Raw genomic sequence first — 19,727 nt, forward strand, 5'->3', positions numbered from 1 at the left:
TTTCCAATGAGTCAACTCTTCGCGTGAGGTGGCCAAAGTACGGGAGTTTCAGCTTTAGCATCATTCCTTCCAAAGAAAACCCAGGACTGATCTCCTTTAGAATGGACTGGTTGGATCTCCTTGCAGTCCAAGGGACTCTCAAGAGTCTTCTCCAACACCACAGTTCAAAAGCAGCAATTCTTCGGCACTTAGCTTTCTTCACAGTCCAACTCTCACATCCATACATGACCACAGGAAAAACCATAGCCTTGACTAGACGGACCTTTGTTGGCAAAGTAATATCTCTGCTTTTTAATATGCTATCTAGGTTGGTCATAACTTTCCTTCCAAGGAGTCAGTGTCTTTTAATTACATGGTTGCAAACACCATCTGCAGTGATTCTGGAGCCCCCCAAAATAGTCTGAAACTGTTTCCACTGTTTCCCCATCTATTTCCTATGAAGTAATGGAACCAGATGCCATGATCGTAGTTTTATGAATATTGAGGTTAAGCCAACTTTTTCACTCTCCTCTTTCACTTTCATCAAGAGGCTTTTAAGTTCCTCTTCATTTTCTGGCATAAGCGTGTGTCATCTGCATATCTGAGGTTATTGATGTTTTTCTCAGAAATCTTGATTCCAGCTTGTACTTCTTCCAGTCCAGAGTTTCTCATGATGTACTCTGCATATAAATTAAATAAGCAGGGTGACAATATACAGCCTTGACGTACTCCTTTTTCTGTTTGGAACCAGTCTGATGTTTCATGTCCAGTTCTGACTGTTGCTTCCTGGCCTGCATATAGGTTTCTTAAGAGGCAGGTCTGGTGGTCTGGTATTCCCATCTCTTTAAGAATTTGCTACAATTTGTTGTCATCCACACAGGCAAAGTCTTTGGCATTGTCAATAAAGCAGAAATAGATGTTTTTCTGGAACTTTCTTGCTTTTTCGATGATCCAGTGGATGTTGGAAATTTGATCTCTGGTTCCTCTGCCTTTTCTAAAACCAGCTTGAACATCTGAAAGTTCATGGTGCACATATTGCTGAAGTCTGGCTTGGAGAATTTTGAGCATCATTTTACTAGCAAGTGAGATGAGTGCAATTATGCGATAGTTTGAGCATTCTTTGGCATTGCCTTTCTTTGGGAATGGAATGAAAACTGACCTTTTCCAGTCCTGTGGCCACTGCTGAGTTTTCCAGATTTGCTGGCATATTGAGTGCAGCACTTTGACAGCATCATCTTTCAGGGTTTGAAATAGCTCAACTAGAATTCCATCAGCTCCACTAGCTTTGTTCATAGTGATGCTTTCTAAGGCCCACTTGACTTGCACATTCCAGGATGTCTAATTATTAAGAAGGAAAAGCTTTAAAAGGTATTTACGAATTAATGAATCACTTTCTTTTGTCCCTTTTTTGAAGTGATTTTATGGTTGTTGCATGTAGGTAGGGACTTAAATAGAAAAAAACACATTGGGAGGGACTTTATCCTGCATTGCAATGGTATTGATATGATCCACAATCCAGGACAGTGACCAGAGAGGGTTTAAATTTAGCCCTTTCCTTGCATTCTTTTTTCATTTAGACCAATCTTATATACTCAGACCTGTGCTGTGCTGTGCTTAGTCTCTCAGTCTTGTCCGACTCTTTGCAACCCCATGGGCTGTGTAGCCTGCCAGTCACCTCAGTCCATGGGGATTATCCAGGCAAGAATACTGCAGTGTGTTGCTCTGACCTCCTACAGGGGATCTTCCCAACAGAGGGACTGAACCCAAGTTTCCTGCATTGCAGATTTTTTACTGTTTGAGCCACCAGGGAAGCCCATACTCACACCTGTGATGATTATCAAATCAAATTCATGACATTGTACAGTAATGTTAGAAATATCTTCACATGAGTGTTGTCACACTGAAAGTTATAGTTTGCTTCACTCACTGGTTCAACTTCACCTTTGATTGTACTAAATAATGTGCTATTCTTAATTATTCCTCAGGGAAATATTCTGAGTTTGGCAACTGTTGTAAGGAATACTGTTATAACTTTAAGACATGTGAGTTGTTACTGGCTGCTTCTACCTAACATAGTAATTTGACATGCAAAATAATTAAAGTTTAGGCAAAATAATTGCTTAAAGGACTTCTTTAACCTAATAGTGGAAAAATCTTCCCTGATTCCTTTGGTGTATCCCATATTTTTGTCCTTTGTGTTTAGTAAACTGGTATATTTTTACACCATTCTTAAATGAACTGTTTCAGATAATTGCCCACTTTCTTATTTCATTGGAAGGATATTTGTGTTATTATGCACAATGAATCTTGTAACAGAGACACTGATTTTCATCTGATTCTTGCTCTTGAGAGACAGTAAAGAGGAAAAGGGAATGAGCCTTGGTCCTCAGTCCTAAAATCCCTACCCACTTTTTATTTAACAAAACTTAGAACCTGTCTTAGAAGTGAAATGTTACCTATATAGAATAAAGAAATGATGACTTGTTGCTGAAATGTCAGAGGACCTTGCAGGGACTTCTGAAAGGCTAATGTGTTCCCACACAGGGAATAAAGGGCCAGCACCTGGACCTAAGAAACCTAGATTCAAGTCCTAGCTTTACCAATCCATGCAATTTTATAAATGATTAAACTCTCTAAACTTGTAATTGCTCACCTAAGAAACAACTGATCAACTAACCCATAGAAATTTTATGAGGACTATATATATGATCATATAAAATAATGTTTTAAAGTTATAAAATGTAAATCTGTTCTTGCTGTCTCTTGGGATTTACCAGTAGAGACAATTTAAAAATAGGAAATTAAATGACATTCAAAATATTAAATGGTTAAGTTTCTGTTTTATGAAATTATAAATGCAAGTGTTCTTTAGATGTAAAAGCCTAAACCTCTCATTCTCTCCCCACATTTGTTTTGGTCCCTGCTGGCAGTGTACAGATCTAATTTTGTTGATGCTGAACTAAAGGCCTTCTACCATCAAGCAGAGAAAGAGAGATTATCAGTGGGTGGGAGGGTAGAGACAGGCGGGAGATGCCAATTTCTTGAAGACTGATAAAAATGAAAAAGCCGCTAATGGGAGCCAACTGTGTCATGTGGAGGAAAGAGCAAAAAAAAAAAGGAGACTGACATCCTCCAGAAAATGTGGCTCAGTATCAGCCCCTATGTTAGCTGAAATGTGCTTCCTCTCTTGAGAAATACAATGTCCTAGAGGATAGATGTACCGAGTTCCTTTTTCTATAGTTTGAGGTAAGTGAGAAAAGAAAGTGAAGTTGCTCAGTCGTGTCTGACACTTTCAATCTCATGGACTGTAGCCTAGCAGGCTCCTCCACCCATGGAATTTTCCAGGCAAGAGTACTGGAGTGGGTTGTCAATTCCTTCTGCAGGGGACCTTCCTAACCCAGGGATTGAACCTGGGTCTCCTGCACTGCAGGCAGATGCTTTACCATCTAAGCCACCAGGGAAGCAAGCAATGGAAGAAAAACCAGTATTCCTCACTACAGGGAACAAATTTAATTCATTAATTCATTGTCATCCATTTATTTTGGAAAAATTTACCTTCTTGGTTCTGTAAATCTTTATTGAAAACTACTATCTTAGAATTTCTTTTCCTTTGTGATTCTGTACTACTGGCACTGCTAAAATAGAAAATAAATTAGAAGAGGAGCCAATATGCATAAAATCTAAGTACCTTCCTGGAGGTAAGCAAATAGAATTCTCTACCGGGTCATTGGGAATCAAAGTCAGGGGACATGTACTGGTGGACAGGTTGGCTCAGAACATAAAAGCACAACAAGAATCCTAATGCTGGTTACTTGAAGGCAGTGAGTCAAGCTGCTGAACTAATCTCAATACAAGGAATACAGCTTCTGTGGAGGATACCTACCATCTTCTTTGCATGAAGCTAGTACCAGAAGACCTAGTGCCTAGCTTGAGTTCTAAGAATAAAGACTGAGATTAGGTAAACAAACAGAGAAGGTAAACTTTTTCTTTTCAGGTTACTCATCTCTAAAATGGGGTTAATAATATTATTTATTTATATAAAATTATAATTAATATTAAATGAATTAAAGCATGTAGTGCTTTTATCTGGCACTTAAGTAATAAATAATTTTATAAACTGCATAATAAATCATTATGTTACTATGAAGATTGTTAAAATGGGAAAGAATTTTAATTGCAAGCAAATATATACTTTTTATAGTATAAGAATGTTTTTGCTAATTACCAAGCAGTGGGCTAGGAATGGCTATTGTTGTTGATCAAGGCTATACTTTGAACAACTACAGCCAGAGATGTTTAATAAAGATACATTTTTTTCTGATAGTAAGTCCATCCTTTAGCTTGTAAACAATTTGGATTTATTCAAATGAACATACAGCATAAAACCATTAAAGCAATGTTGGCAGAAGACAAAACACAGAAGTATTAGACTTGAGGGAGAGGAAAAGAGAAAAAAAAAAAAAAACATGTATTGAAGGCAGGCATTATACATGACAGTTTTTGTTTTTTTTTCCTACAACCCAGAGTAGGAAAGTATTCTACGTTGTAACTAAGTACAGAGACACACAAAAATCATTTCCTTAAGTAACATTTTTATTACTTTTGTTCTCTGCCCTTCTACCCTTTACTTTTGTCTTCTATGCTGTTTTAAGAGAAATTGTTTCTCTAAACTGAATTAAATACAAATATATGGAGACATTCTATGCAGTTGCAATAGTGTTCCAAAGCACTATTTTAAAAAGGCTAATATGTGGAAAATAAATTTAAGGGACTAGATCTGATAGAGTACCTGATGAACTATGGACGGTGGTTTGTGAAATTGTATAGGAGACAGGGATCAAGATCATCCATCCCCAAAAAAAGAAATGCAAAAATGCAAAATAGCTCTCTGAGGAGGCCTTACAAATAGCTGTGAAAAGAAGAGAAGCAAAAATCAAAGGAGAAAAGGAAAGATATACCCATTTGAATGCAGAGTTACAAAGAATAGCAAGGAGAGATAAGAAAGCCTTCCTCAATGATCAGTGCAAAGAAATAGAGGAAAACAATAGAATGGTAAAGACTAGAGATCTCTTCAAGAAAATTTTAGATACTAAGGGAAGATTTCATGCAACAATGGGCTCGATAAAGGACAGAAATGGTATGGACCTAACAGAAGCAGAAGATATTAAGAAAAGGTGGCAAGAAAACACAGAAGAACTATACAAAAAGGGCCTTCATGACCCAGATGATCACGATGGTGTGATCACTCACCTAGAGCCAGACATCCTGGAAGGTGAAGTCTAGTGGACCTTAGGAAGCATCACTACAAACAAAGCTAGTGGAGGTGATGGGATTCCATTTGAGCTATGCCAAATCCTAAAAGATGATGCTGTGAAAGTGCTGCACTCAATATGCCAGCAAATTTAGAAAACTCAGCAGTGGCCACAGGACTGGAAAAAGTCAGTTTTCATTCCAATCCCAAAGAAAGGCAATGCCAAAGAATGTTCAAACTACCACACAATCACACTTGTTTCACACACTAGCAAAGAAATGCTCAAAATTCTCCATGCCAGGCTTCAACAGTGTGTGAACCAAGAACTTCCAGATGGTCAAGCTGGTTTTAGAAAAGACAGACGAACCAACATTGCCAACATCCACTGGATCATCAAAAAAAAAAAAAAAACGAGTTTCAGAAAAATATCTACTTTTGCTTCATTGACTATGCCAAAGCCTTCGACTTGAAAAAGTTGGTTTAAAGCTCAATATTCTGAAAACTAAGATTATGGCATCTTGTCTTATCCCTTTATGGGAAATAGATGGGGAAACACTGGAAACAAGAGACTTCATTTGGGGGGCTCCAAAATCACTGCAGATGGTGATTGCAGCCATGAAATTAAAAGATGCTTGCTCCTTGGAAAGTTATGAGCAACCTAGACAGCATATTTAAAAAGAGACATTGCTTTGCCAACAAAGGTCTGTTTGGTCAAGGCTATGGTTTTTCCAGTAGCCATGTATGGATGTGAAACTTGGACTATAAAGAAAGCTGAGCACAGAAGAATTGATGCTTTTGAACTGTGGTGTTGGAGAAGACTCTTGAGAGTCCCTTGGACTGCAAGGAGATCCAGCCAGTCCATCCTAAAGGAGATCAGTCCTGAGTGTTCATTGGAAGGACTGATCTTGAAGCTGAAACTCCAATACTTTGGCCACCTGATGCAAAGATCTGACTCATCGGAAAAGACCCTGATGTTGGGAAAGATTGAGAGCAGGAGGAGAAGGGGCCAACAGAGGCTGAGATATTTGGATGGCATCACCAACTCAGTACATGAATTTGGGTAAACTCTGGGAGTTGGTGATGGAAAGGGAGGGTTGGCCTTTTGTAGTTCGTAGAGTTGAAAAGAGTAGGACACGACTGAGCAACTGAACTGAACTGAACATGTTAGAGGATGATGCAACGATATTTATGAAAGAAAGATAGAGGGAAAGAGAGAAAGTCAGAAACTGAGACAGAAAAAGAAAGAAAAAAGAGAAGGGGCGGGGGAAAGTCACTAGAATTTGAGAATATATAAACAGAAATAAAAATTGGAGCAAATAGTGTTAGTTTCTAAATTCTAATGGTATTTCCTAATTCTAAATGTGATGTATGATGATTTCCTCTTACTATGGTTACATGAATTTTAAAACTAATTTCAAAATAGATATCTACATGAGTTATATTGTACTTCATATAATTATGTTTAAAGTCATGTCTGGAGATGTTTATTACATATTATATATTTAATAATGCATGTCATTAAGCCATGTGTGAAAGACTGGTGTCTTTATCAGTGACCCTTTGACAAATCATTAAATACAATTTACATGGGGTTCCTTAAAGACTATAGCAGGGAAGACTGATGCCAAGTGGAAAGACCAGTAGAATTCATTATACTGCTGTTTCTCTAACTTAACTAAGCACAAGAATTACCTGCAGGGCTTGTTAAAACAGATTCCTAGGCTCTATCCCTGGAGTTTCTGATTTAGTAAATCTGGAATGGGATTTAATTGCTTCATATTTCTAACAAGTTCTCTGTTATTTTGATGTTATTCCTTCCAGGACAAAACTTTGAGAACACTTTGAGAACCACTTCTTACACAATGTGTCTTAGTCTTAAACAGTAATTTATTCACAACAGGCTGCCCATAAAACTTCAGTGTTCATGTTCAAATTCTTTTTTCCAGAGTTGTTGTGAGGTACTATTTTGGGCTTCCCAGGTGGCTAGTGTTAAAGAACCCGCATGCCAGTGCAGGAGATGTAATGTAAGAGACTGTGCGTTCAATCCCTGGGTTGGGAAAATCCATTGGAGAAGGGCACAGCAACCCACTCCAGTATTCTTGCCTGGAGAATCCCCATGCACAGAGGAACCTGGAGGGCTACAGCCCATAGTCATCAAGATTCAGACATGACTGAAGCAACTTGGCAGGTACACACAGCTACTATTTTTACTTATGAATGAGAATAGAGAGACACAGTGCTATGACTTAAATCAACACAGCTAATGAAATCTTACTTTCAAATTGATTTTCTGATATCAAATTTTATAATCTTTCTTTTACTTTAAATTTTGTAGGGCATTGGAAAGGGAAGAGAGAAAATCCCACGTGGTGAATTAGCTAGGGAACCAAAAACAAATTAATGATAGGCTTGATAAATAGCATCAAGAACACAATTGAAATTGAATGGAATTGAATTTGTAATGATCAGTTTTGCACTATTTTTACATTTTCGAGCAATAAATGCAGTGTCACCATGGGCTACTGATACTTCCAACAGATCTGTGCCTTTTTGGAGTAGAATCAAATTCTTTAATTACTAGCAGAAACTTTGTATATGTCTATTGTATCTATGTATCACTGATGGATACATAAAAGTTAACTATATATAGCTTTTTGGTGCTTAAATCAGAACATATCACAATTGAATTATAAAAACATTATTTTGAACACTGATGTTTTGAAAAGAGTTTGACAGATTTAAAAAGAAATATGGCACTTTAAATGCCTTAAGTTTTAACATCTATATTTCAACATTATCAAAATTAATGAAAATTAAATGTTGGCATATGTGGTTGCATAAAATACTGTAATTCTGGTTTTGACTTTTAGTCAAATTCTGTTTCTTCATCAGCTGACAATACAGTTTGGAAAGACTGGATTATACATAGCTCTGATTGTTACTACATAGATTACACTCTTAATCAATTTAAATGAGGAAGTTATGGCCAAAGATTTTCTAAATTTTCTGTCATTTAGTGAGTAGACATAGCCAATCTCCTGTGAAAATCTGCAAAACCGAAACAGTGGGCATCTGTTCTTCCAGAATAAACTGAAATGCCACTATAACAGCATTAGGAACATACAATTCAGTATTAGGCAAATGGATTTTGGACCCTGTCCAAGGGATTTTATTACTATAAACACCAGAAGTTCTACTCGTTGCATTGTTTCATCCATTACTGTGAGAACAGCATTGTATTAGAACTTTCTTGTTCCTATAAGTGAACAGTTTTATAGCAGCTACAGAAATATTTTTCAGATCCTTTCTAGGGGGTTAGAGGGGAAGGGAGTGGGTTCTGCTGGTTATAGCTATAATCATCTATCATTAAGGACAAATTATCAACCTATGGAACAGTTCCTCTGATCAGTATTTCTGACTACATCTCAGAAGAGAATGTGATATCTAGGTTTTTAAAGTTAACAACTATTTGCTTTCATATTCCTTTTTTTTGATGATGAGTTAGAAGTCAATATTTTTATAAAGGCTGGAGTTTTATAATACTTTTTAATAAGCCTGAAGTGATTAATTCATGAAATGTTGTTGCTCGTGTGAAGGACCAAATAAGAACAATTAGATGTCTTTTGTTGTGTATGCAATTATAGCCATTAAATATTTTATGATATTAATTCTTCTCCCCCAGATTGTTGTTGTTGTTCAGTGGTTAAATCATGTTCACCTCTTTGCATCCTATGAACTGCAGTACACCAGGCTAACCTGTCCTTCACTATCTCATAGAATTTGCTCAAACTCATATCCATTGAGTAGGTGATGTCATACAACCATCATATCCTCTGTTGCCCCCTTTTCCTCCTATCCTCAGTCTTCCCAGCATCAGAATCTTTTCCAATGAGTTGGCTCTTTGCATCAGGTATCTGAAGTGTTGGAAATTCAGCTTCAGCATCAGTGCTTCCAATGAATATTCAGGGTTGATTTCCTTTAGGATTGACTGGTTTGATCTCCTTGCTGTCCAAGGGACTCTCAAGAGTCTTCTCCAGCACCACAGTTCGAAAGCATCAATTCTTTGGTGCTCAGGCTTCTTTATGGTCCATCTCTCACATCCATACATGACTACTGGAAAAACCATAGCTTGGACTAGATGGACTCTTGTCAGCAAAGTGATGTCTTTGCTTTTTAATACGCTGTCTAGGTTTGTCATAACTTTTCTTCCAAAAAGCAAGTGTATTTTAATTTCATGGCTGCAGTCACTGTCCACAGTGATTTGGGAGCCCAAGAAAATAAAGTCTGTCACTGTTTACATTTTTACCCAGCTATTTGCTAAGCAGTGGTGGTACTGAATGACATGATCTTAGTTTTCTGAATGTTGAGTTTTAAACCAGCTTGTTCACTCTCCTCTTGCACCCTCATCAAGAGGCTCTTTAGTTCCTCTTTCTGCCATTAGTGTGGCAGGATATGTTTTATAATGTCCATGAGATATTTTTAAGTTACTAATGAAAGAAATCCTAAATGTTATGTAGTTATCTTATATTGCTACATTGCTACATTGCACAATATTCATGTTTAATTATATTCAACTCCTACTCCTTTTGCAAGTTTACAGTGCTATCTGGTTCTATGTCATTTGATAGATGCTTAGTCAAAGATACATTATTTATCCAGAGGTAGCCGGGCCATTTATTAAGATCAGTATAAAACAATCATAAAGTGATATTCATATTTCTAATTGATTGGAAATATAATTATTTATTCAAATATCACACTACCTTGACTTCCTCTAAGAAATGAAATTGTATATGGTATAAAAAGAAAACAAGTAAATGTTAACCTGGCAATATTAAAGAAAATAACAAGAAAATATTTTGTTACTCATCCACACATCTTTCAAAACAGCAGTACGTATATGAGTTTTCTCTTAGTTTATGTATGTTCAGGTTAGGGGGTAATGAAAATATGTGAACCAGCTTCAGCAACGTTGAAAGTCAAGCTCTTCATACAAGTGAGAATTTTGCATATAACTTTAAGAAGTAAAATAATTTTTACAGAAGTTTCCCAAGTATAATTAAATTTATTTTCTATAACAAAAATGACAAATTAATATAACATTTATCTCAATGATTTTTTTATCTTTGAAATGGTCTCTTCAAATGCTAAGTTTCTCTGAGATTCAACAGGATAAATGAATTCAGTTGTTTGCAGCTATTCTTCTCAAAATGTTTCTGTGTTAAACACTTCCTTACTCTTTAAGTTAGTTAATGATTCTCCTGCTTTGTATAATTTAAAAAAAAATCATTGAAACCTTTGCTTTTCCCTTCTCTCCAATAGACCTTTGTACTTTTTATATTCTTGTAACATATTTTTACTGTATGAGCCACCAGGGGAGCCCGACCATGTTTTTTTTAGTGGGATGTTGGGAAAAAAAAAAATAAATAAATAAAGTGCTTGATGCCTGTGCATAAGCCACCTGTTTTTTAATCCTTATTTCATTATTTTAAAATACTTCTTCTTAATTATCCACCTCTTAGATATATAGTCCCTGCACAACTCTCTTGCCTTTCAGAAAAATTCTTTCTCTCATGTTCACACTTTTTTTTTTTTTTTCATTTCCATCCACTGTTAATCCCTATTTTTGAAACAAAACAGATTTTGGTTTGTTTTAAAACAAAACAAAACAGCCCAGAAGTGAATATATTTATAACTTCTCTTAATCAGTGTTTATTGCAAATCCTATAAAGTGATAGCTGGCATGCAGTTTGTCTTGCCATGCAAATAGTTAGAAATCTGGACAAATATATGAAACAGTGTTTTCACTAATTGCAGTGATGGAAATTACAGCATTATGGTTCATGAGAGAATGAGGTGAGTTCCACAATTGCTCTGCCTTTTTGTATGAAGGGGACACAAGTTCTGGATTACTGTGTAAGAGAGAAGCAAAGCAGAACCTGAGGTCAATTGAAGAGACACATTGGAGTTTGAGAGACTAAGGCTGATGTAATTTACAGGGTAGATTATCAGAAAAAAGGGAGTTTGGAAAAAATGCATACAATGGTCCTCTTTTTTTTTTTTTTTTTTTCTTGGCGGAATGTTAATCTGTATCTACATCTGGTGAATCTCCCAAAGCCGAGCAAAACCAACTGCAAGAATCCTTTTGAACTATGGTGTTAGATAAGACTCTTGAGAGTCCCATGGACTGCAAGGAGATCCAACCAGTCCATCCTAAAGGAAATCAGTCCTGAATATTCATTGGAGGGACCGATGCTGAAGCTGAAACTCCAATACTTTGGTCACCTGATGCAAAGGACTGACTCATTTGAAAAGACTTTGATGCTGGGAATGATTAAAGGCAGGGGGAGAAGGGGACGACAGAGGATGAGATGGTTGGATGGCATCACTGACTCAGTAGACATGAGTTTGAGTAAGTTCCAGGAGTTGGTGATGGACAGGGAAGCCTGGCATGCTGCAGTCCATGGGGTAACAAACAGTTGGCCACAACTGAGCGACTGAACTGAACTGAACTGGACTAATTCCCAGGCCACACATAGAGATAGAAGTTGTTCAAATTTTACCCAGAGAGAGTAAAGAAACCTTGTTTAACTCTTGTACAATCAGTAGAAACCTCAAAGAGTCACAACTGAATAGTAAGACTGTATTAACCCTTGAGAGAAGAGCACTCCATTCCTACCCTAACAAAAAACAATTTTTAAAGCCTCGCAATATAACTTAACTGCCTCCCAGAGCAAACATCAATACTCTTTAAAGAAAGTTAACAAAATATGAACACTCAAAAACATGGCATATGCAATGTCTTGGATCTAACAAAACAATCACTAAACATGCAGAGAAGTAGAATTGTGAACCACATAAGAAAAATCTTGAATAGTCTAGATTTTAGAGGAAAGCATAATACAAAAAAGTAGAAGATATATAGATAAGAAGCAGATGGAACTTCTAGAGATAAAAAATGCATCTAAATTAATATATATATTATCCACTGGGTGAGGTTACCAGCTGATATGGTACTGAAGGTCAGAATAGTAGTAAATACCAAGAAATAACTATCAAGAATACCTGTGTTAGTCAGTTCAAGCTGCCATAACAGTATACTATAGACTGGGTGGCTTAGACAACTAAAATTTATTTTCCCATAGTTATGGAGGCCAGAAATGAGAGATCAGGACGCCCACACAGGCAGGTTCTGGTGAGAACTCTCCTTTTGGCTTATAGGCAGCTACTTCTTGCTATGTCCTCAGATTGTTTTTCTTCTGTGCTTACATGGAGAGAGAGTTAAGGAACTCTGGTGTTTCTTCTTAAAAGGACAGTGATTCTAATCAGGGCCTCACCCTTATGGCCTTGTTTAACTTTAATTATCTCTAAATAGACTCTGTCTCAAAATTCAGTCACACTGAAGGTTAGAGCTTCAATAGATGAGATTTGAGGAGACACAGTTCAGTCTATAGTGCCTGTACTGAAGCACATAGATAATTAAACTGAAAAAAAAAAGATAGAAAAATTAATTAACAAAGTTTCAGTTACCTAGGACAATAGCAAGGTGCTAATGTGTGTGTGTGTGTGTGCGCTCAGTAACTCAGTCGTGTCTGACTGTTAGTGACCCAGTGGACTGTAGCTTGTCAGGGTCTCCTGTCCATGGATTTTTCCAGGCAAGAATACTAGAGTGGGTTGCCATTTCAGATTCCAAAGGATCTTCCCCACTCAGGGATTAAACTTGTGACTCTTGTGTCTTTTGCATTGGCAGGTGGATTATTTACCACTGTGCCACCTGGGAAGTTTTAAGTTTCTAATGCAAGTGTATATACATTTGGGAAAAAAAAAAATCTAAATTTGTACCTCACAACAAAGTCAGAAATTAATTTAAAATTGATTTTAGGCCTGAACATATAAGCCTAAAAATGTAACACATAGAAGAAAATATATAAGAAAATGATGCTTTAGAACAGTTTCTAAGAGTCCATAGATTTCTTAGAACATGAAAAGCACATAACATGAAAAAAATTCATAAATTGAACTTCATCGAATTTCTAGTTTCTAAGAGACAGCAGTTAGCAATAGGCACATAAAAAACAAACCAGAAACTGGGGGAAAATATTAGCAATATATATATATGTATTTGGTAAGAAACTTATATCTAGAAATTATAAAGGAACAGCCCAGTTAAGAAAATGGACAAGGTATTTGAACAGATATATCCCAAAACAAGACGTTAAATGATTAATAAATAAATTAAGGGATCATTAACATCTTTAATCACTGTGGATTACCACTATAAACCCAATGCTTCTCAGTCGCTTCAGTCGTATCTAACTCTGTGCGACCCCATAGACGGCAGCCCACAAGGCTCCCCCATCCCTGGCAGTGGGGTGCCACTGCCTTCTCCAATAAACCCAATAGAACAGCTAAAGTTATAAAGGCTGATCATATCAAGAGATGCCAGGGATATGGAACAACTAGAATAATACATGACTCTTTGTTTTATGAAATGGTTCAACCACTTTAGAGAACAGATTCCACTTTGAAAAATGCAACATGTTCCACAAATACCATGCCAATATATTTTTCCAAAAGAAATAAAAATGTACGTCCACAAAAAGACTAGAACAAGAATGTCTTTAGTAGGTTTATTCATAATAGCCTAAACCTGGATACAACACAAATGTTTAATAGCAGGTAAACGAATTGTGATATTTTCATACACTAAAAGATTATTCAGCATTATAATGTTGCTACATGTAATTTGGAGGGAATCTCGTAAAGCATTAGGCTGAGCAAAGTAAGCTAGAAAGAAAGAATATGTAATACATAATTTCATGTATCTATAACTCTGCATCAGGCATATTAATCTTTAGTGACAGAAGACATATCGGTGGTTGTCTGGACTCTGGGAGGAAGGTAACTGAAAGGATACACAAAAGAAGTTTTTAGAGTGATAAACAATTTTTATATTCATTGTGGTTTGGTTTACCTGCCTGTAAATGTTGGTTAAATATCATAAAACTGTACTGTTTGCATGATGCATTTTCTAAGTATACATTTATTTACAAGTATAAATATATTTATATTTTATAGTATATTTATAGTAATATAAATATAGTGAAGTATATAACTTTAAATTTATCAAAACAAATAAATGTGATTGTGGAAGAAGTTGTGAAATTAAAATTTAGACATGTGTAAATAAAACAGATAACTTCATGAAGTAGAGCTTGGCTGCCCGATTGGGTAGTAGCTAGCCAAAACTGGTTATGAAAACCTTGATATATGGCTTTTCCAATTTGATGTGCTGTAGGTATAAAAATAAATACCAGATATCTAAGACCTAGTACAAAAAAAAAATGTAAATATGCCATTAAAGCCACGTTATATTGATTTCACATTTAAATGATAATATTTGGGTATAGTAGGTAAATTATATCATTCAATCAATATTCAATATTCATATTCAATATGTTAAAGATATTATATGTTTTATAAATTATTTCATCTGTTTCTTCTAGATTTTATTTGGAGAACCGTTTGACTTGTATTTTTAACCAAGCAACTTGCTAGACATTTAAAGAAAGTAAATAATCCCTCTAAAACTATAGCTGTACTATTCTCAAATATACTTTCTACAAGAAGGGCCTGAAATATTTACAGAAATTATATTATATTTTAAGTTGCATTTCCCGAAGTGTTTGTTACAGATTAAGGCATGAGGAGATTTTTAGAAAATTTTTAGAAAATGAGGTTGGGAGATGTTGGATTAAATAACATTTAAAGATTTCTAAACAACATGTCTTATAAGGACTTTATCATGCTAGTGTGTTCTGTGAATGTTCAGAGAAGGCTCCTTAATATATTACTTTCTTTTTCCTTGACACAAGTTAGAAGAGTCCTATTTAAGATTTTCAACAATAAGCATGATTCCTCTAAAACAAACTGTATATCTGAGTTATTTCAGAATAAGTGCCTCATACAAATTATGGGAATTCACATTCTGATGGTCTGGAATTACTTATGTAATGGCTTGGATGAATATTAATCACTGATTTGATTGAATACTTATGCTTTTATTTTACTAATCATTGACTTGATTGAATTCCTGTGCTTTTACTTTCTGCTTAGATTATTTTCCAAATGTCAAAACAATTTTGTAAGAAAAAGAATAGAGAATGACTTCAAGTTCATTGTATGTCTTTGGATCCCAGATGTTTATATCTAACCAGAAGCAGTTTTTAATTTCTGAAAGAGGTTAAATATCATCTCTGATTGAGAATTTTAAAAATTATTTTTATATTTACTCAAACTATAACATACACAAGGAAATTAACTTTCTCTAAATAGCAGTGCTTTCATTTATGTCATATATTTCTATAAACTATCAATGAGAAATTAGCTTCTAGAGGAATTTATAATTAAAGTATACTCTTAGAAGACAGTTTCAAAATCTATTTTTGTTATAATAGTAATAATATAGAACTAGTAAAATTGGACTCATTGAACAATGTGAGTCAAAGGATAAGCAATAAAATATGTGACAAATATTTTATGTCTTGAAGATAATCATGTTTAACATGCATCCAGTTAAAACTGTCCACATATAACAATTTCTAAATTTACTATGAATTATTTTAATTCTAAATAGCCATGAACGAGTGAGCAAGTGAGTGAAGTTGCTCAGTCATGTCCGACTCTTTGCGACCCCGTGGACTGTAAGAATACTGGAGTGGGTTACCATTTCCTTCTTCAGGGGATCTCCCCGACCCAGGGATTGAACCTGGGACTCCTGCATTGGAGGCAGACACTTTAACCTCTGAGCCACCAGGGAAGCCCTCTAAATAGCCATACAACTGATTAATTCATAAGGTCCCATAGGGACCTATCTGGGTGTTTTTAAAAACAGAAGAAACCCAAAATAATCTAAAAGGGAATGAAACTGAGAGTAGATTGCTGATATTGCTACCATATTACTAGCCATTTGGGAGATTGTAAAATCCTTGTAACCTCTTTGCAATTGATAGTTTTATACATCTTTATGTGGAAATAGTTTGGAAACATTATATCTTGAAAGAATAAGTAAAAAGGCAGTAGTACAGACTTTAGGCCTAGACTGATGAGATTTGAGTCCCAGGTATACAACTTACTAAGCTTTCTAAATTTAAGAAATTTGTCTCAATAATTCTGCCTCAGTTTCTTTATCTATAAATCAAGAATGATAATAGATCCCTTCTTGGATAATTACATAACTTTAAAAAAAAAAGCACTTAACACATTGCCTGTTTTTTTTTTTTTCCCATTATCCTAAAATAATAGCAATTATTATTTTATAATTATTAAAGGCAATCTGATTAATTATCAACATCTTCACGAAATTGTATCATATATTTTCTAGTGTGCCAGGGCCTCAATTTCAGATCTGTATATATAATTTTATTGCTAAATTATAATAGAAACTATGATACATATTCATTATTTTCCTAAGCCAAATATTGCAGTACATAGAAATGAGACTTAAGAAGTTGAATAATGTAAGATATCAGTTTGGCAATGTTGCTGTGGAAGAATAACAATGGTAAAGGATTTTTTTCTCCTGCTTCTCGTAGAGGAGTGAATCTCTTCCCCCTTCTTTTGAATTTGGACTGACCTGGAACTGCTTTGATTCATATGGCAGAAGTAGCATCATGGCAGTGTCAGAATTAGTCTCAAAGGACCACCATATATAAATAGTCACCCATTCTGTGAAAGAGATCATGAGAGAGGCCCTAAGATGTGTGGAGAAGGGAAGAATGCTAGTTAAGCTCAGTTTCTAGTCTTTCCACCAAGGCACCAGGCATGAGAGTGAAGCTCAGTTGGATCTTTCAGACCAGTGCAGATGTTAACTGAATACCATGGACTCTAGGCAACATAACTTTAAGCAGAAGAATCATGAGGCTGAAATCTGTCCAAATTTTCAACCCTCCAAAATGTGAAATTTAATATAATGGTAGCTGTTTTAAAGCACTAAACTTTGGCACACTTAAAAACAATATAAATATGTATTTTAAAATGTGCAAAATATTTTATTATTATTAAAATCACATTTTTATGAATTTAAAAACTTTTTCAATTATTTCTGTTGTATAGAGGAAATGATCAGTACATTTCAAAGGACTATAGTTAATTCTGTTACATCTTTCTGGTGATTATTAACATAAAATATCCAGAAGAAATTTTGTCTTTAATATACATCTGCTTGCTTCAATATTAACCAATAAAACTTTAGTGCCAGTTTTCATACATTTTAATCAATAAAATGAGGAATAAGTAAAAGAGATTAACACACTATTAGTTTTTAACTTTTTCACTTGAATCAAAAAGAAAAAAAAAAACGATTCATTTATTTCTTCTCATTAATTTTTTAACAATGTATTTTGGTAAAGGTGTGATATAGTAAACATCTAAGCCTTTATTTAAGCCCCAAATTTTATATACAAATACTGATCCCTCATCTATAGAACAAAGTCTGGTTATTTAAGTTAGATTTAGATAAGCTAATATGCAGAGTACATCATGAGAAACACTGGGCTGGAAGAAGCACAAGCTGGAATCAAGATTGCTGGGAGAAATATCCATAACCTTAGATATGCAGATGACACCACCCTTATGGCAGAAAGTGAAGAGGAAGTAAAAAGCCTCTTGATGAAAGTGAAAGAGGAAAGTAAAAAAGTTGACTTAAAGCTCAACGTTCAGAAAACTAAGATCATGGCATCTGGTCCCATCACTTCATGGGAAATAGATGGGAAAACAGTGGAAACAGTGTCAGACTTTATTTTGAGGGGCTTCAAATTCACTGCAGATGGTGACTGCAGCCATGAAATTAAAAGACACTTACTCCTTGGAAGGAAAGTTTTGACCACCTAGATAGCATATTCAAAAGCAGAGACATTACTTTGCCAACAAAATTCCATCAAATCAAGGCTATGGTTTTCCCAGTGGTCATGTATGGATGTGAGAGTTGGACTGTGAAGAAGGCTGAGCGCTGAAGAATTGATGCTTTTGAACTGTGGTGTTGGAGAAGACTCTTGAGGGTTCCTTGGACTGCAAGGATATCCAACCAGTCCATTCTAAAGATCAGCCCTGGGTATTCATTGGAAGGAGTGATACTAAAGCTGAAACTCCAGTACTTTGGCCACCTCATAGGAAGAGTTGACTCATTGGAAAAGACCCTGATGCTGGGAGGGATTGGGGTTGGGAGGAGAAGGGGACGACAGAGGATGAGATGGCTAGATGGCATCACCGACTCGATGGACGCGAGTTTGAGTGAACTCCGGGAGTTGGTGATGGACAGGGAGGCCTGGCGTGCTGCAATTCATGGGGTCGCAAAGAGTCGGACACGACTGAGTGACTGAACTGAACTGAACTGCCGTTTAGATATCCTAATTTTAGAGTAAAATGTTTTTATAGGCCAACACAGGAAGAGACAAGAAAGAAGACTATCCATATCTATTTACAAAAATGCATACTTGCACAAAGATATATTATACACACACAAGTATCAAATCCACGTTTATAGATTAATGTGTCGTTGTGCACCTATGTGTATCTGTTATTAATAAGAGCCCCAAAATCACAATTTTTACTTTGCCAGAAAAATGAATCATTAAATTTCAAAATGAAGGCAATTCCATTTTTGTTTAAAACAAATAAAATGCTGATTTTAACCAGATTTTTACTTATTCACAAATGTTGTTGACACTTAATAAAAATGCTATTTTGAGAAATAATTCTGAAGAACTCTAAGAGGAATGTCTTGTAATTTCAGTATAGAGTGTCTGGAAGCTTTAGAAAACACTAAGTAAAGATTGAAAGTTCAGCAACACCACAAATTAACTGTAAACACCAGTTAACATTTCATTAGTATATCTTGAGGCAATGTCAGATCATTCTGGTTAAGATTTTCTGGGACAAAGGAGTTACTTTTCTTGTCCCTTTGCCTTGTATATCTTTCCAGAAATTATTAAATTATCTTGCAGTTGTTGTTGCCAATACATTTTTTATTTACCATGCACATTTCTAAGAAGTACGTAAATATACTTGCATGTGAAGTATACTTTACTCTCAGACAATTAAGCTACGTATGGACACCAGAGATTCTCAACTTTGTCTTCTCAATAATACTGAGGACCGTCAATATTATGTGGCAAAAACCATCTCTCGGTCATGCCAAGGAATGCCTGGAAGACTATGCACAGTTTACAAATTAGACATAACTTCAGTCATTTCTCTTCAGATTAAGATATAGAAATGAAAACAAGAGGAAAACCTAAAATCTGCTTTACCTGCATTAATTTTAATGTAAATTATTCACAGCCTTTTTTTTTTTTCTTTAAGCACTATCAGTGCTTAACACTAACAGCTTTATAATTGTCCTGACTTAGGACTCAATGAGAAAGACATCAGACAATTCTGCTTAAAAAATACAGTTGGGTATACATGTGGATACCTATGGTTGATTCATGTCGATGTA

At 35.4% G+C, this 19,727-nt stretch overlaps 1 non-coding gene across 1 annotated transcript; it reads right to left on the reverse strand.

The window, feature by feature from the left end:
- Window positions 1-15,976: 15,976 nt before the first annotated feature.
- On the reverse strand, window positions 15,977-16,049 carry TRNAW-CCA (transfer RNA tryptophan (anticodon CCA)). Its single transcript has one exon. It is a non-coding gene; the product is annotated as a tRNA-Trp (tRNA).
- Window positions 16,050-19,727: the final 3,678 nt, after the last annotated feature.

Source organism: Capricornis sumatraensis, chromosome 17 (assembly GCF_032405125.1).
Source record: "Capricornis sumatraensis isolate serow.1 chromosome 17, serow.2, whole genome shotgun sequence".
NCBI classification, from domain to species: domain Eukaryota; kingdom Metazoa; phylum Chordata; class Mammalia; order Artiodactyla; family Bovidae; genus Capricornis; species Capricornis sumatraensis.